At 40.6% G+C, this 19,541-nt stretch overlaps 1 pseudogene; it reads left to right on the top strand.

Moving 5' to 3' along the window:
* The first annotated feature begins 17,948 nt into the window (after positions 1-17,948).
* Positions 17,949-19,541, top strand: part of LOC132654827 (baculoviral IAP repeat-containing protein 1a-like) — a 52,899-nt pseudogene continuing 51,306 nt past the window's right edge.

Here is a 19,541-nt window from a genome sequence, read left to right as displayed (position 1 = left end):
CTCCACATCCTCTCCTGCATGTCTTGTCACTTGAGTTCTTGATCTTAACCATTCTGATGGGTGTAAGGTGAAATCTTAGGGTCGTTTTGATTTGCATTTGCCTGATGACTCAGGATGTTGAGCATTTCTTTAAGTGTTTCTCTGCCATTTAATATTCCTCTATTGAGAATTCTCTGTTTAGCTCTGTACCCCATTTTTTAATTGGATTTGTCAATGTTTAACTTCTTGAGTTCTTTATATATTCTGGATATTAGCCCTCTGTCAGATAAAGGGTTGGTGAAGATTCTTTCCCAATCTGTAGACTCTTGTTTTATTCTGATGACAGTGTCATATGCTTTACAGAAACGTTTCAGTTTCATGAGGTCCTATTTATTGATTGTTGCTCTTAAACCCTGTGCTGCTGATGTTCTGTTTAGGAAGTTATCTCCTGTGCCAACGAACTCAAGACGCTTCCCCATTTTTTCTTCTGACAGATTTAATGTGTCTGGTTTTATGTTGAGGTCTTTCATCCACTTGGACTTTAGTTTTGTGCAGGGTGATAAGTATGGATCTATTTGTATTTTTCTACTGTGGATATCCAGTTAGACCAGCACCATTTGCTGAAGATGTTATCTTTTTTCCATTGAATGGTTTTGGTATCTTTGTCAAAGATCAAGTGTTCATAAGTGTGTGGGTTTATTTCTGGGTCTTCTATTCAATTCCATTGATCCTCCTGCCTGTTTCTATTCCCCAGGACCAGGCAGATTTTATTACTGTTGTTCTATATTACAGCTTGAGATAAGGGATGGAGATACCTCCAGAAGATTTTTTATTGTAGAAGATTGATTTAGCGATTCTGGGTTTCTTGTTATTCTATATGAAGTTGAGAATTTTTCTTTCAAGGTCTGTAAAGAATTGTGTTGGTAATTTGATGGGAGTTGCATTGAGTCTTTAGATTGTTTTTAGTAAGATGGCCATTTTTACTATGTTAATCCTGCCAAGCCATGAGCATGGGTGATCTTTCCATCTTCTGATATCTTCTTCTATTTATTTTTTCAGAGACTAGAAGTTTTTTTTCATACAAGTCTTTGACTTGCTTGGTTAAAGTTACACCAAGGTACTTTATGTCCTTTGTAGCTATTGTGAAGGGTGTTGTTTCCCTAATTTCTTTCTCAGCCCTTTTTTCTTTTGTATACAGGAAGGCTACTGATTTTTTTTTTAGTTAATTTTGTATCCAGCCACTTTGCTGAAGGTGTTTATCAGCTGTAGGAGTTCTCTGGTTGAATTTTTGGGGTCACTCATGTATACTATCATATCATCTGTGAATAGTGATACTTTGACGTCTTCCTTTCTAATTTGTATTCCCTTGATCTCCTTTAGTTGTCTTATTGCTCTAGCTAGGACTTCAAGCACAATGGTGAACAGATATGGAAAGCCTGGGCAGCCTAGCCTTGTCCCTGATTTCAGTGGATTGATTTAAGTTTCTCTTCATTTATTTTGATGTTGGCTATAGGCTTGCTGTATATTGCCTTTACTATGTTTAGGTAAGTGCCTTGTATCCCTTATCTTTTGGGGACTTTAAACATGAATGGATGTTGGACTTTGTCAGCATCTAAGGACAACTGTTAAACTTTAAAATGTAAAGGTTTAAGTAATCATCTGGTCTTTAGATAGAACAGGAATAATATCCCAAACCCTTAAAAATTTCTTTAAAAACGTTTTATTAGTGTACATTAATTATATACAATAACATTTCATATATAGATTATGTTTTACATGTTTATTATATATATTACAGTTTATTTCAATCTTGGTCACCACCAGCTTCCCATTACCCTTTCATATCTCCCTCTAGTTCTCCTGCTCCCCTTCTGTCTAAAATCATATGTTTCATACCAGCCCAGGACTACATAGCAAGAGTTATCCTCAACTTAGATAGATAGATAGATAGATGAAGTTAGAAGATGAGTGACATCAGTGGCCACTTTTTTCTTTTCCTGTTCCTTTTTAAAGTATTTGACTTTTGGGTGTTTTGTCTGCATGTATATCTGTGCACTGCTTGCATGCCTGGTGCCCACAGAGGTCAGAAAGAGGGCATCAAAACCCCTAGAACTGAGTTACAGGAGGCTGTGAACTGCCTGATATGGATGTTGGGTGCAAACCTGAGTCCTCTGCAGGAGTAGTGACTGTTCTCCCATGGAGACATTTTTCAGGCCCCACTTTTTTTCTTTTTATGTGGAACTGTTGAAAATATAGAAGCCTTCTTCTTAATCCCTCTTCCCTTGTGGCAAGTTGGGAAACAATCTAGCTGTATTTAAAACTTGTTCTAGAATCTATCAACAAACTTTGTTTTATTTTAATTAAAACTAGCATATGTAATGCGTATCTACTGTAATTACGTATCTGCTTGAAAGGACAATAACAATAAAGCCTAGGAGCTGAGCACTAAATTCAAGAAGTCAAGGTCTCCCAATGCCTTAGAGGCCACTGTGCCAATCCCTTGTCCTGGTTGATGCTGTCCTCCTCTTCCAGTTCTCTGTCCTTTTACCAAACACACACACACACACACACACACACACACACACACACAAACACATCTACATGAACCTTCAACTTTGCCTGTTCTTCTTCAGTTGTTTGTTGTTTCTTTTTGTTTTAGTTCTATGTCCTGTGTGTGGGAGAGAGAGAGACAGAGAGATTGAATCTAGGTGCCATGATTGCTAAGTACACACTAAACTGCTGCCCTACTCCTGAAATTCTTGGTTTTCCTATATTTCCTCTGTAAGATGTTTGACCTGGAATTGAAGGCCTTTCCTGAGAGTGAGAAGCACTTTGCTACTGAGCTATAGCTATAGCCCTCAAATTGTTTGAGACAAGATTTTACTCTGTCTACAAAGAGAGTTCCAGAATAGTCAGGGTGACAGAGAACCCCTGTTTCAAAAAAGCCAATTTAAGAAAAGATTTTACTATGCAGCTGATCTTGATTTGTAGTATAGCTCACATTTCTCTTGAACTCACATTTTCTTGCCTTGGTCTCATGAGTTCTCAAAGCACAGCCATGTGCTACCATAATACATGACTTACTTACTATTTTTGTTGGGGAGTAGTCAGCTGGTAGAGGGGTCTTTGAGACAGAGTGCCAGATAACCTGGGATGGCCTCAAACTCAGTGTTTAGGGAGGATGGCCTTAAACTCATCCACCTGCCTCCACCTCCCAAGTGCTGGATGACAGGCATGCTCCACCACGCCCAGATCTTGTTTTGTTTTGTTTTTTAGATTATTTATTTTTATTTTGTACATTGGTGTTTTGTCTGCATGTGTGAGGAAGTCAGATACCCTGGAACAGAAGTATAGACAGTTGTGAGGGGTCATGTGGGTGCTGGGAATTGAGCCCTGGTTTCTGGAAGGGCAGTAGGAGCTCTTGAACACTGAGCCATCTCTTTAGCCCCAGCTTTTGTTTAGATAGACAACAGCAAGATGTAAACTGACAATTGACAACAGTGACTATATCCTTTCTTCCAAGTGTCTCTCTAGGACACCCCAGGGCTCTTAGTTGCTAATGGGAGTCTGGAATGAACACAAATTCAGACCTTGACAAGAACAGAATTCCGGAGACTTACAACAAGGTCAAAGTGCAGACAGTAAGTGACAGGGTGTGCTCATTCCTGAGGGAACACTTCCTCCCCCCAAACTCAGGGGCTATTGCAGAAGAGGGGCCCAAGAGGTCAGAAGAGCCAGAGGCTATAGAGGACAGCTTGGGTTTGTCTTGTTTTGTGCACAGCAGGGTCTTTCCCTCAGGAACTCACAGTTGCTGTGGTTGCTTATCCATACAAGCCTGCCCCAAATCCAGCCAAGCCAAGCCCCACCTTTAGGAGGGGAGCTGTTGACACTTGTTTCTGCTGGAGTCAGTCTTCTACAGCCTGTGGGCCTTGAGGTTTCTCGAGCTCTGCTGGATGGCCCCATGTCAGTGACAGATCCTGTCTCACCAGGTAAAGAAACCCAGAAACCAGCACAATACTGAGAAAATACGAGGAAAAAAAGGTAACAATGTAAATTAACAATTTTATTTCCCCAAAATTGGGTTACTAGAGAGAAAAGAGTAGAAAAAGGATGACATGAAAAGTAAATAATAGACAATGATTGCCCATGCTTGATGGTGGTATAGACAAGTGCTCTAATTGAAAAGGCCATTGACTATCCAATACAATAGCAGTCAAAGACCTATACCTAGGATTTGCCTAGCTGAAGGAGAGATCTGATCTTCACCACACGCCTCCACTATGTGGCACGTGTATACCTTGTGAGCACATGCAAAATAAATAAAATGCAATAAAACTTTTTTTATAAAAGGAAGAGGAGCATAAGGATGGAGTGGGAAAAGAAGCTGTTCGTATATTTGGAAAGTTAGTAGAGGGGGTACTGGTTCTTGATTATTATGACATGATTGTAAATTAGTCCTTATAGGCAGCTCCTGGGTTTGGATATTTCTTGCCCTTTGAGCAGTTTGTGGAACCTTTAACAGGTGGAGCCTCCCTGGAGGAAATGAGTACTTGGTTACAGCCTGAAGGGTTTATAGCCTGGCCCAACTTCTTACTTTCTTTCTCTCCTTCTTCCCTGAAGATGAAATGTAACCAGTAACCTCTGCTCCTTCTCCCACCCTTTCCCTGCCACAATGGAAGTTAGGACTTCAACTGTCTTCATTAAGTTGCTTTTGTCAGGGTAGCTTGTCCAAGCAAAAGGAATGCTGCAGCTTGTGTGGGCAAACATGAAGTAACTAAACAGAGCTGCCAAGTCATGGCCAGTTCCTTCTGCAGAGGCATGGAACAGGAAGCCAGGGTTGGGGAAGTGTGTCTTTTGTCTCATCCTCATTAAGTTGACTTTAAGGAGAGGGCATCGGGGGACAACTAAAAAGAACCAAAGAGGTGAGTAGCTGTGTGGGGCCTCAGAGGCATGATTCCTGGAGGATTTTATACATTAATGATAAGGAGTCTTCAAAAAATCTTATTAGGTATTGTAAAATGTGATAATTTCTCTATGGTTGGTTGCCAAATGTACCCTTAAATGAAAAGGTGCACTCTTCATTACCTTCAAGGTCTGCAATTTAGCATGGTGGCACATGCAGAGAATCCCAACACTCAGGAGACTGAGGCAGGATGATGTCAACGGTGAGGCCAACTTGGGCTTCTAGCAGGGCCCTGTCCCCAAAGCAAAATAAAAAGAGATGGAAGAAATTAAAGCCTTCAGTTTGCTGTGGTTTTTTGCAGAAATATGGGTAGTAGAAAAATTCGCAACTGGATGAGATAGATCAAGGTAGAGTGTGTAAAACATGTGATAAGGAAGGTCTGTCCAACTGTAGCTCAAGTGTTAAGCTAGATACTCCTGTGGGATATACTGAAATGCTGAGAATGCAGACAAGGCCTGAGGATTGCTCTATGTGGATAAAGGGTGGAAGAGGAAGCTGCAGTTGCACAATTGTGTCTTTTGGCTTAAGCCTTTGGTTTAAGTAATGATTCATTTTTCAAAAGTTCTCTAAGCAGATAAACTCTACATATGGGTCTGATGTTGGGGAAAGATGAGATAGGCTGTTGTAGACTAAATTGGTCATTTGCTACAAATTGTGTTGTATGATGATCAATGAGAATGAAAAGTTTCAGGTCTAGTAAGCCAGATGGTAATGTGCAGGTAAATCCTTAGGCATGACATCCAGAAAGAAGGAAAAAAGTGGGGTTACTTCTGAAATTTCAAATGATGTGATAATTTATGCCAATGATGGCTACAGGGTCTGTTCCACCAACTCCTCCAACTGTCAAAGCACCAGGGTGAATTTCTAATTTATTATAGTCTTACCTGTCTCAAATGTATATATGAAAGAAACAATCAAAGATCTGTTGTGGTTATTTAATATTTATTATTAATATATCTTTTAGTTAAGCAGCGGTTAGTCCTAGATCAGCTGTATACCCAAATCACCACACAGAGACTGGGATTTATTAATTAACCTAGAACACAATGCTGGGCAATAGTTATTCCATCCTAAACCTCCAAGCTGACATAGTTTCCTACCATTCAGATTTCACCCACAATACTTGCTTTCAGTCATATCTTAGGTGCAGTTCATCTCTCCATGTAGTTTCAAGACCTCTCCTGCCGACCTCTGCTCCTACTCCCTGGCTTCCTTTCCTTCCCCTCCGGACCAGGAGGTCCCACCCTATCCTCTCCATTGCACAGCATTGGGGCTGGTTGTTTAATTGACAATACAGAAAACAAATGGTGGCATGTTTACACAAACTTGAGACAGTTTGTGATGCTTATTTTAAGCATCACCATGCAATGTCCTAATTGAACCCAGATAGTGGGGTAGAGAAATCAACATTTAAATGAATGAGGGTAAATTGTGTACATTCCAAAAGAACATTATACCAACAAAGCTCCCAGTAGGCAGTTCTTCTGTTAATGCCATTCCTGCTGCTGTCTTTGCAGTGTACAAAAAAAAAATTCTTTTCTTTCTAAAATGAAATAAAACAACAAAGAATATAAAATGAAAATGCCCTGCACTCTGCCCAAAAGTTGCCCATAAGTATCAGCATTTGCATTGGTAGTCTGCAGGGCAGAGCCTTTCAGAGTCCTCTGTGGGAGGCTCCTAACTTGTTTCCTGTTTTCTTCTTCTTCTGATGTCTGTCCTCTTTGCCTTTCTGGATAGGAACTGAGCATTTTAGCAAGAGTCCTTCCTCTTGATTAGTTTCTTTAGGTGTATAGATTTTAGTAGGTTTATCCTATGTTATATGTCTATATGAGTGTGTATATACCATGTGTGTCTTTCTGCTTCTGGGAAAGCTCACTCAGGATGATCCTTTCCAGATCCCACCTGCAAATTTCATGATTTCCTTGTTTTTAATTGCTGTTTAATTCCTTGTTTTTAATTCCATTGTGTAAAAGTACCACAATTTCTGTATCCATTCCTCAACTGAGAGACATCTGGGTTGTTTCCAGATTCTGGCTATTACAAATAAAGCTGCTATGAACATGGTTGAGCAAATGTCCTTGTTGTATACTTGAGAATCTTTGGATACATGCCTAGGAGTAGTATAGCTAGATCTTGAGGTAGCACTATTCCTAATTGTCTGAGAAAGTGCCAGATTGATTTCTGAAGTGGTTGTACAAGTTTACATTTCCACCAGCAATGGAGGAGGGTTCCTCTTTCTCCACATCCTCTCCAGCATGTATTGTCACTGGAGTTTTTGATCTTAGCCATTCTGACGGGTGTTAGGTGAAATCTCAGCGTCGTTTTGATTTGCATCTCCCTGATGGCTAAGGACATTGAGCAGTTCTTTAGGTGTTTCTATGCCATTCTATATTCCTCTACAGAGAATTCTCTATTTACCCTGTACCCCATTTTTTAATTGGATTGCTTGATTTGTTGCTCTTTAACTTCTTTATATATTCTGGATATTGGTCCTCTGTCAGATATAGGGTTGGTGAAGATCCTTTCCTAGTCTGTAGGCTGTCATTTTGTTCTGAAGACATTGTCCTTTGTTCTACAGAAGATTTTTAGTTTCATGAGGTCCCATTTATTGATTGTTGCTCTGAGAGCCTGTGCTGTTGATATTCTGTTCAGGACATCTGTGTTCTCTGCCAATGAGTTCTAGGCTCCTCCCCAATTTTTCTTCTCACCAATTTAGTGTGTCTGGTTTTATGCTGAGGTCTTTGATCCACTTGGACTTCAGTTTTGTGCAGGGTGATAAATATGGATCTATTTTCATTTTTTTGCATGTAGACATCCAGTTGGACCAGCACCATTTGTTGAAGATGCTGTATTTTTTCCATTGAATGGTTTTGGCTTCTTTTTCAAAAATCAAGTATCCATAGGTGTGTGGATTTATTTCTGGGTCTTCTATTTGGTTCCATTTATCCACCATTCTGTTTCTATGCCAATACATGCAGTTTTTATTACTATTGCTCTGTAGTACAGCTTGAGATCAGGGATAGAGGTACCTCCAGATGATCTGTTGTTGTACAGGATCGTTTTGGAGATTCTGGGATTTTTGTTTTTCCATATGAAGTTGAGAATTTTTCTTTCAAGGTCTGTAAAGAATTGTGTTGGGATTTTGATAGGAATTGCATTGAATCTGTATATTGCTTTTGGCAGGATGGCCATTTTCACTATGTTAATCCTATTGATCTATGAGCATGGGAGAGCTTCCCTTTTTCTGGTATCCTTTTCAATTTCTTTCTTCAGAGACTTGAAATTTTTTTTTTCCGACAGGTCTTTCACTTGCTTGGTTAGAGTCACACTGAGGCACTTTATGTCCTTTGTGGCTATTGTGAAGGGTGTTGTTTCCCTAATTTCTTTCTCAGTCCTTTTATCTTTGGTATACAGGAGACCTTCTTAATTTTTTGAGTTAATTTTGTATCCAGCCACTTTGCTGAAGGTTTTTATCAGCTGTAGGAGTTCTCTGGTTGAATTTTTGGGGTCACTCATGTATACTATCATATCATCTGTGAATAGTGATACTTTGACTTCTTCCTTTCTAATTTGTATTCCCTTGATCTCCTTTAGTTGTCTTATTGCTCTAGCTAGGACTTCAAGTACAATGGTGAACAGATATGGAAAGACTGGGCAGCCTTGCCTTGTCCCTGATTTCAGTGGATTGATTTAAGTTTCTCTTCATTTATTTTGATGTTGGCTATAGGTTTGCTGTATATTGCCTTTACTATGTTTAAGTATGTGCCTTTTTTAACTTATTGTTTGAGAGTGTGAAGTATATATACATTTGATTAAAGATATGTCATATATTTTATATATGCTAAATACATATATATTTTAATTTTTCCAAAATTTATTGACTAAATATTTTGTGAGTTTGTCAGTTAAAATTCTTTGGCTATTTTCTTTAAAGCTTTTAAAATTTATTCTTTGAGATTTCATACATGCATGTTATGTGTCTGGATCATACACACTGTGAAGCTTGCTCACACATTCCACACAGGTCCATTTCTCATCCTCATTTTCCTCCATCTCTCTCTCTTTTTCTCTTTCTCTCTCTCTCTTTCTTTCTTTCTTTTTCCCTTCCTTCCTTCTTTTTTTTTTAACATAATCAACTGAATTCAACTAGTGCTGTCTGTATGGGTTTGAGGCCATCCTCTGTATCATAGAGAACCTACAACTGTCCACATCTCAGGGAGAATAAAAAAAAAAGACTCTGTCCCAAAGCACCCATAAACTGCCAATATGCTATTCATTTGGGATGGGACCTTCTGAGGCCCTCCCTTGTCTGTGCTAGAATGTTGACTGGCTTCATCCTATAACGTCTTATGCAATTAAATACAGGTGCTGTTGAGTTCATGAGTTCAATGTCCATGTCATTAAAAACAACATTTTCAGCTTCTTCCTCATTCTCTAGCTCTTAGTTTCTTTCTACCCTCTCATTTATGATGTTCTCTAAGCCTCATGGGGTGAGGTTGATATGGACATCTCATTTAGGGCTAAACATTCAAGAGTTACATATTCTGAGCACTTTGACCAGATATGAATCTATACATTGATAGGTATACGTATATTATATGAATCTATAATCTTCTGTTCACTGCAAGAGGAACTTCTTTGACCAAGACTGAGAGCAGAGTTAATCCATGGGAATATATATTAATACTCAGACAGCAATTTGGTATTACCTAATGTAAAACATCAGTAATGGGTTGCTGCCCTGGTTGGCTTTGGAGGTCACCTTGACACAGTCTAGAATTTTTCTAAGTGGCTTTTGGCTTTTGGTCATGGTATTTATCACACTGTCATAGAAGAAAAGCAATTAGAGCAGTTTCTCCCTAGGGTCTATGACCTCCCAGCTCCAGGCATTTTAAAAAGATTTATTTTTACAAAGGCTGTCACTCTGCAGCTTTAGCTGGCTTGGAACTTGCTAAGTAGACTAGGCTTACCTCTAATTCATAGAAATCTTCCTGCCTCTGCCTTCTGTGTGATGGGATTAAAGACAGGTGATGCCACACACAGTTTAACCAAAGGCTTTTAGCTTGGTTCACAGTACCAGGTGTGAATTTCTCCCAGGTGGAGCATGCCTCAAATCTAATGAGAAAGCCATTCACTACCCCTGTAACAGTCATGCCACTATGTCACCACTGTGCCTCTCTCACCAGAGATTCTTTGGAGAAATATAAAACTATTGGTGGCTACATGAGAACCCAGAGTAAAGTTACTACCAACTGTTAAGGATAAAAAAAAAACCCTAAGAACAACATATATAGAGAGCAATGGAATGGGTTGACATGTAATAAAGGAGAGTTAAGATGCTCCACTGCACAGGTGGACAGAGGGGAGGATGTCCAGATTCACAAATGGCCTGAGACAGGGGTTCATGAGAACAGTTAGGTCTGTGACTTGTTTTGACCCAAAGATACTGAGGAGGTACATGACAAACTGGCCTTCCCCCGTGTCTGTGAACCAATGGGTTTCACTGTCTCTTTATCTGTCTCATACACATCTTAGCTGAAACACCATTATTACATAATATCTTTGGCTTTTTTTTCCTCACAATTACAGACACTCAATAGGTATTCTGCACGCATCAATAACTCTGCTTTTCTTTTAGTTTTTTTCTTTCTCTGTGTGGTGTGTGGTGCATGTGTGTATACTACGAGCATACAGAGGCTAGAGGTGAGCCTTGGTGCTATTTCTCAGGGATATCCACCTTGTTGGTTCAGACAGGTCCTTTCACTGGCCTAAGGGTACCGATTCTTTGGCTTGGCTGTCTGTCCAGATAGACCTAGAAATCCACCTGTTTGTCTTTCTGTACTGCTGGGATCAGAAGCATGCATCACCATGGCCACTTCCTTTTAGGTGGGTTACAGGGGTTGAACTTGGGTCATCATGTTCTGGAGGCAAGCATTTTCACCTCCTGAGCCATTTACATAGCCTAACTTTGTTCTTGCTTTTGTGCTCATGAAAATATTTCTTTTGTTCAGTGCTCAGAGACATAACTCATGAGTCCTGGCACTGTAGAAATAATGGTAGAACTCTTAGGTAGCAAAATAAATGGATTGAAGGGAGCTGTGGATGGGGTGGTTTGGGTGAGAATGACTCATAGGTTTGTGTGTTTGAATACTTGGTCCCCAGTTGGTGGAACTGTTTGTGAAGGGCTAGAAGGTGACTTTGTGTGTCACAAGGATGGGCTTTGAGACATCAAAAGCCTAACCATTCTCAGTGCACTCTCTGTTTCTTGCTCTCCTTCCTGTGGTTTCAGATGCGAACTCTAGGCTGTTTCTGCCATTCTGCTTTCACTCCACTGTCAAGAACTCTAACCCTCTGGAACCATGAACCCACTTAAATACTTTCTTTTATAAGTTGTATGCCACTAACTTTATACCACCACCTACCAGAAGGGTTGCTCTAGCTGAGCACTTTTCTAAGCCATTTAGCAGGGAGAGAGTAAAGGAGCTGTCTGTTACAGACCACAAGAGAGTGGCAGTTATGGCAGCTTCTCTGTGTGGGATAAAAAAAGGAAATGACTCAGCATCTTCCTGATGCTATTGCCAGCCCAAACCATCCCAAGCAGGTGGTGCTAAAGCATGGGTCCTCCTTACTCCAGATAGCTGCTGAATGCTTCCCAGAAGTCAGTCACACCCCAGCATTTCAGGCCATGAGTTCATCAACAGAACTGTGTGAATACAAAATTAGTTGCTCACATAGGAAATGCCATGTGGAGGCTCAGTGTGCAGCCGTCATGGTCATGAGCCCTGATATCCACTGAGGTGAATGTTGGAATCTTTGTTTCTGCCCAAGGACTGTGGCTTGTGCAAGGAGAAACATGGCGTTTTTCTCATGTTGCTGTTTTCAAATAATTGAATGACTGCATCACCTTTTCCTGGAAAAATGAGAATAGAGTAAATTAGAAGTGTGGTAGGGCTAAGGAGATTGAGGAAAAATGGAAAACCAACGAGTACTCATAGATACAGTTCTTTCTTTTGGGAGTGGTAAATTGTTTGAAAATCACTGATTGTACCAGTCTGTGAATGTCCTCAAATCCATAAACTGCATTGCAAAGAGGAGAACGTATAATGAGTGCATTGTGTCCCAATAACATTGTAATATTAATAGTGAAAATGCTTGAAAGTAGGAATTTATGTGATAAACTGCATGATTGTGTCTTACCTGAACTATTAGAAAGGATGATAAAGTATCTGAATGGAGAACCCATCCCTGACCCCAGCTCTGAGGCAAGAAATTTCATGAATATCTCCTTTTTGGCTGTTTGCAGGTGCTGAATAGAAACATTTGAATCACTGAGGCCTACTTATATATCTACTTTGAAACACTCTATTGTAGTGGTTCTCAGCCTTCCTCATGCTGAGACACTTTAATACAGCTCCTCCTGTGGTGACCCAGACATAAAGTTATATTTGTTGCTACTTCACAAGTCCAACTTTGCTACTGTATGAATCTTAATGTAAATATCTGTGTTTTCTGATGGTCTTAGGCAACCCCTGTGAAAGAGGCCTTTGACCACAAGGGTTCAAAGCCCACAGGTTGAAAACCATGGATGTATAGGCTCTCTGGGGAATGTCAAGAGATGCAGCCTTCATTGAAGACATAGTATATTTGATAACCATTATGAATTATTTAAAAATCTCTTATTGGGTGTAATAAAGTTGATGATACAGCAAATGAATTGTAGACGATAGTGTATGTACTAAAGTGTAACCTTCTTTATACTACCACCTTCTACTTGCTTCATTCTGAACTGATAGGGTTTTAAGAACATATTGTCTAGATAGCTCAGCAAGTAAAGGTACCTGTGTGGAAGCCTGATAACATGAGTTTGCTCCCTGGGATACACCTGGCAGAAAGAGAGACCTGATATGCACTCACACACACACATACTTTCCAAATATAATAAAAAGAATTCATTAAGTTATCTAGGATTTGGGAGAGCAAGGCACGAGTTCAAGGCTAGCCAAGACTATATAGCAAGAGTGTTTTAAGCTTGGGGACACTGGTGCTCTAAGCAGCTGGCACATGCTTTCATTATTATTAACCCTATTTTAGCAGAAAAGTAAAAATTAATCCATTCAAGAGGAGAGGATTTACGATGCTCGCAGAGGATATTCATTTATTTGTTTATTATTCTTTTTTGGGAGAAGGGAGTTTTAAGACAGAGTTTAGCTCTAGCCGTCCTGGAACTCGCTCTATAGATCAGAATAGCCTTGTGCCCAGAGGTCCATCTGGTTCTGCTCCTGAGTGATGCACTTTGGGTGTGTACCACCACACTGGCAATTCCAGAGGCAGTAGAAACCCTCTTGCTTACTGCTACAAACTGTTGATGAAAAGTGTCCATTTGATTCAACTGGGAAGCACAGCCTCATTGCAGGAAGGAATCAGGTTGAACTGAAAGTTCCAGTTCATCAGCTAACCAGTAGGAGGGGCTAGTTGGCTGAGATAAACAAGGCTTCACAAATGGGAAAATTTTTTATTTGGGTTACTCTAAAAAAACCCAATTTTCAGAATTATTTTACTAGATACAAGATGGAAATGAGATAGACCAAAAATTGGCTTTGTTTCTTGATTGCTGGAGAAATCACATATCATGTTTGAATGTTTTTGCAAACCTCTATTTTCAAAGTTACCCAAGTTGGCTTGGGTGGGTGTTTGGAGTAAACTTTATATGTGGCTTTGAAGAACAGGAGGTTCTTTGGGAACTTGAAATAGCCACTGACCAATAGATTATGATGGAACCACACAAGCTCAGTTTCACTTACTTATGACCACGTGTGGAGGCCATGCTTGTCCCCCAGGATAGCCACTGGGGTGCTGGACTTGGACATCACTGTGACTCCTGACCAGGCTTTTCCCTTGGGAAATCAGTTTTTGGTTTGTAAGCAGACTTTAATTTCTGTTACAGAGAGACATGGAATTCTGATATGTGAAACCTCATTGCAGGAAACCACCTGAGAAAAAGCAGGACTGTGACCTTACTGAAGGTAAAAGGAGCCCAGATGACCATTAGCAAAGCCAGTGCCTAACAGACACCCAAACCCTTAAGAGGATGCATGTGTTAGACTCAGCAATTCTTATTTCAGGAATTTACTCTGAGAAAATGTTTAAATTTGAGGAAAGGTTTTGTTTTTAGCAGTTTGAACCCATCTTTGTTTATGAAGAGAAAAATGGCAGTGGCATAAATGCTCCATTGTAGGGGAATGATTAGCCATTCAGAAGTCAATGAACTAAACAACAAACAAGCAACGAAAGCCCAAAGCAGTGCAGGTAAAAGAGATTGCCTGGCAAGCCTGAGCTCAATCTCTGGGTTCCACTGTGGAGGGAAAAACAAGCCTCACAGACACACTGTGGCCTGGGTCACCCACAATCACAAGTCACAAACACTCACACACACAACCTATTAGGGGGAAATCAAGGTTCCCTTCTTGGGTTCTTAGTCTTGTTAATTAAAAAAAAGTAGAGAATCAGAAGGAATCTCAGGGATCATTTTATTCAAATTTCAGAGAAAAACGATGAGACAGGCGAGGTATAAATCACAGCAGCTTCCAGAAGGAGAGACATGGAGAAGAGGAGAGAAAGTTACACCTTTCAGTTAGGACCCAAGGACACAGGCAAATTCAGCAGTGGAGTTCAACAAGCAATGTGTGGGTTGCGAGTGGAGGTCTTCAGAGAAATGGAGTCTAGCGTGTCAGGAACCCACACTTAGGCTTTTGGTCAGTATCCAAAAAAAAAAAAAAAAATAAAAGAAGGAAGAAAGAAATAGAAAAAAAAGGGAAAGTTACAGGCTTAAGGAATTTTATTTATTCATCATTTATTTTGAGTGTAGGTATGTTATGTTTGCATGCATGTCTGTGCAACCAACATACATGCCTGGTGTCCATGGAGGCCAGAAGAGGGCGCTAGATCTCCCTGAAACTGGAGTAGAGACTATTGTGAGCTGGGACTTGGGTTTACTGGGAATGGAACCCAGGTCCTCTGGAAGAGCATCCAGTGTTTTTAGTCCTCAACCCCCTAAGCTACAGTTTCCCTGTTAGAACGGAGAAAGTTGGGCAGGTTTAGCAGTGCTGAGTGGTGAAAGCTCTGTAAATACAAACACTATCCTCTGAGGAAATAATTATGCCTCCCAACTTAGCGAATCTTCTGGTGAGTCAGATTCCCTGTGGAATGGTCTCTTGGCTAGGAGACTGGCAAGGGACATTATCTGTAATGTTCTAATCCTTGGAGCAGATCAGAAAGTCTACAAGAGCAGTGAGTGCAAAAGAACTCAGATAAGGGGAGAAAAGTCCTGTTTGCTCAAGCCCTGACTGCAGGGCTGTCTCTAGTAGCTAGCAAACCAATAAATACCCAGTGGGAAAATAAAAATAGTTTACTCTTGCAGGAAAACCACAGACTTGTGTCTCTGTCTACTATTACCCTGCTATGTCCCTGTACTGCCCATGGCTGTGCTGGCTGAGGCAGCTCAGAGGTGTGGTACTTTCCTTGTATGCAAAAGGTCCTGGGCTCAGTGCTTAACACCCACCCTGGACTACTGAAGGGACTAAGGGCTTGGTTACTCCAAGCCTGTTAGGCAAAATAGAGGACCCAGTCTTGATCCCTAACAGCCACCCCAGTACATTGCAGGTATATGTACATTTATGCGTATGTCGATGTCTGTCTATATCTATGTCTATGTCTCTGTTCTGTTTATGTCTATATCTAGGTCTCTGTCTCTATGTCTGTATCTATGTCTATGTCTTTGTATGTCCATGTCTATATCTATATAGGATAATGGGACAATGCAACATTTTAATAGAGAAAAATAATGATAAAATAAATACTGTAGCAACTATAATAACAATTATGTTCTACTAATATAATAATAGAATAGGGACTAGCGTAGAGGAAGTTCCATAGATTAACAGGAAAGACAGCAGCAGTGGAAGACTGGAAGCCCTTCCTGACCTGGGTTTCATTTCAACCAAAGGAGCATGCTGAAGAAGAGATAGCTTTGTAAGAATACTGGGAGAGGCAAATATGGTGTGAACTGTCATGCAGAGCTGTCCCTTTCCTCTCTTGGGTCTGGGTCACAGTCCAGGCAGCAATCTTAGCTGATTAGAATGTCTCCTTTAATAAACTATCTCCTTGCCTGTAAGCATCCCTGTGCTTCATACAACCCACTGGAAGGAGGGATAAGATATTGGGAAGCTCAGTGGCTGACTGCCAGACTAAAATCCTCCCCTGCATCTGGAGTTTGTAAGCAAGGGAGAGTAAAACCACTGAACTGGACCACCCATGAGTAATAAAAAGTTTAATTAGGAAATTAAAGTGCCAGGTGTTCACTTGGAGGCCAGGGAACAGTGGCACAGAAAAAGCCTTGTCAATCTTAAGGGAATAGGGAGGAGAGGTGTGGCTCAAAACAGCCTGGGAGTTAGTGCAGGCTTTTGCTGTGAGGGTTAACAGGAACTAGATGTCTGTGCCCCAGGTAGGTGACTGTTAGGGACAGATGGATAAAGGAAGTGGTGATTTTCCTGGTAAACAGAAAGGTGCCTTTGAGGTTCCTGAGGGATGCTGAATTTACCCTCTGGTTTACTCAATAACCTTCTGTTTCCCTGGCCAGAGTCCTGCCTGAGATAGGACATGGTTATTGGCACTACCACTGTGGGGGCCACTGTGGACCTAACACAACTTACACGCAGAGCACTAGCCCTGACAAGTGAACAGAAGAGAAGGGTTTAAAGAACAGGGTAATTTTACCACGTTGTCTCTGTGAGGCTATGGGATTTCGTGTATATTTTTCTCTAACATGCATGGCAAATATGTGCCCGCCCGCATCACAATAATGGGGCCATTATTCACATTTGGAACAAGTCTTGGTGATACAAACTATGTTGCATCCTATAGGCTGATGTGGTCTGTCTGTTTTTAAGCTCTTGGCCTTTAGTTCAAACAACTGAAAACAAGGGCTCTAACATTTTCAAAAGAAGCAAATAAGTTCTTTTGGAGCAAAATGAAGCTACAGATTAGAGGAGGATACACTGTCAAGATGGACAAATGTCTGTGTGAATGAGAGTTCTGACACACCCTGATTATTGCTTGGGCTTTCACTCAAGGGGTTGAGGAAATGAGGGGTTGAGTTACAAGAAAGGAGACAGGTTCTTTGTTTTGTCTGAAAGCCTGAATTTAACCAAGCCTTTAATCCCTGAGCATCTCCTTCACAGAACACATATGACTTTCTTCATATGCATATGTAGTTATGCAAAAGATAAGATGCTCAATAGGGAACTTTCCATAAATGAGAGAAAGTAGTTTTACTTTCCTGCATATGCAGCTCAAACCAGTGAGCAGGTGAGATCAGCCTGTCCATTCTCCCTTCCTAATTCATTGGTGCCATACCTGACTAGAGACTGCCTACACTTGACTGTCCAAAAGAGGAAAGAAAAAAATTCAAAAGCCCAGAAAGTGGCCCAATGAAAGTGGCAGGTCTTCTGTGGTATATGTAGGTTATTACAAGAGGGAGATGTGCACAACCCAAACCAAAGAGGGTCCCAGGGTAAACACCTTCCTGTGGCACCTGCCTCGGCCACAAGTTGTAGACCAGAATGGAATACATAGCATAATTCTATCTCAGAATAACAAAAAAAGAAACAAAAGGTGGGCAGAGCCTTTATGGATGGAAACAGGCCTATTTGTCTTGTTCATAGCTGGTCCTCATGACCTAGTCCACTTGCTTGAAACACAAGTCAACACAGCAATTATTTCTTCTTAGTCCCTTTGTTTTGACATATGGGGCAGGGGCATGACTGTCTGTATCCCCATGTCCATGTGGAAGTCAGACGACAACTTTTGGGCATCAGTTCTCTTCTTTCACCATCCTGGGATTAGCTGCAAGTGTTTTTACTTTCTGAACCACCTCATGGGACCTAAATTCATGTTCTTTATAGCAAAGCATTGTTATCACCATTATCTGTTTTCCTTTCTCTTTTAGAAGATGGCCGAGCACGGGGAGGCCACTGAGGAGCCAGTTACTGAGTTTGATTATGATCATCTCCATGAGCTCTCTGCTCTTCTCGGTGTGAATGCAGTGCAGCTGGCCAAGAGCCAAGATGAAGAAGAGCATAAAGCACAAATGAAAATGAAGAAAGTTTTTAACCCACAGATGCACAGTGAAGCCAGGAGATTAAAGACTTTTGTGACCTATGACCCATATAGCTCATGGACGCCTCAGGACATGGCAGCTGCTGGGTTTTACCTTACTGATGTGAAACCTGGGGTGCAGTGCTTTTGCTGTAGCTTAATCCTCTTTTACACCAGCCTCAGGAAATTTCCCATAGAAATCCACAAGAAATTTCATCCAGAATGTGAGTTCCTGTTGGGCAAAGATGTCGGTAACATTGGCAAGTATGACATAAGGGTGAAGAGTCCAGAGAAGAGGCTGAGAGGCAGCAAAGCACAGTATCAAGAAGCGGAGGCCAGGCTGGAGTCCTTTGAGAAATGGCTGTTTTATGCCCATGGGACCTCGCCACATGGACTCTCCGCAGTCGGCTTTGTCTTTACAGGTAACTAACTGGGTCCCATTTTGTGAGGTTTTCTCTGGTGGTTAAGGGTTAGGTTCCATTTTGTGGGCAGTATTTTGCTAATCAACAATTATTGGAGAACTGTATTACATTAGACATAATGTGTATTTCATTACATTTCAATTTTAATAACTTTGCTCCTCGTGTGTGTGTGTGTATAAAGTAAAATGTGGTCATTTTGATTTGCATCTCCCTGATGGCTAAGGATGTTGAGTGTTAATTTGGTGTTTCTCTGCCATTCTATATTCCTCTACAGAGAATTCTCTCTTTAGATCCTTTTTGTTTACTTGATTTGTTGCTTTTTAACTTCTTTATTTCTTTATATATTCTGGATATTAGTCCAGATATAGGGTTGGTGAAGATCCATTCCCGGTCTGTAGGCTGTCGTTTTGTTCTGATGACAGTGTCCTTTGCTCTACAGAAGCTTTTTAGTTTCATGAGGTGCCATTTATTGTTTTTTTTTTTGCTCTTAGAGCCTGTGCTGTTGATGTTTTACTCTGGAATTTGTCTCCTGTGCCAACGAGTTCTAGGCTCTTCCCCACTTTTTCTTCTAAGCGATTTAGTGTGTCTGGTTTTATGTTGAGATCTTTGATCTACTTGCCCTTTAGTTTTGAGCAGGGTGATAAATGTGGATCTATTTTCATTTTTCTGCATGTAGACATCCAGCTGGACCAGCACTATTTGTTGAAGATGCTGTCTTTTTTCTATTGAATGGTTTTGGCTTCTTTGTCAAAAATCAAGTATCCATAGGTGTGTGGGTTTATTTCTGGGTCTTCTATTCGTTTCCATTGATCCACCATTCTGTTTCTATGCCAATGCATGCAGTTTTTATTACTATTGCTCTGTAGTACAGCTTGAGATCAGCCAAGGAGATACTTCTAGATGATCTTTTGTTGTAAAGGATCATTTTGGAGATTCTGGGTTTTTTGTTTTTCCATATGAAATTGAGGATTTTTCTTTCACAGTCTGTTAAGAATTGTGTTGGTATTTTGATGGGAATTGCATTG

Source organism: Meriones unguiculatus, chromosome 6 (genome assembly GCF_030254825.1).
Source record: "Meriones unguiculatus strain TT.TT164.6M chromosome 6, Bangor_MerUng_6.1, whole genome shotgun sequence".
NCBI classification, from domain to species: domain Eukaryota; kingdom Metazoa; phylum Chordata; class Mammalia; order Rodentia; family Muridae; genus Meriones; species Meriones unguiculatus.
Note: the sequence above shows the minus strand (reverse complement) of the source record. Positions and strands in the feature narration are given on the sequence as shown.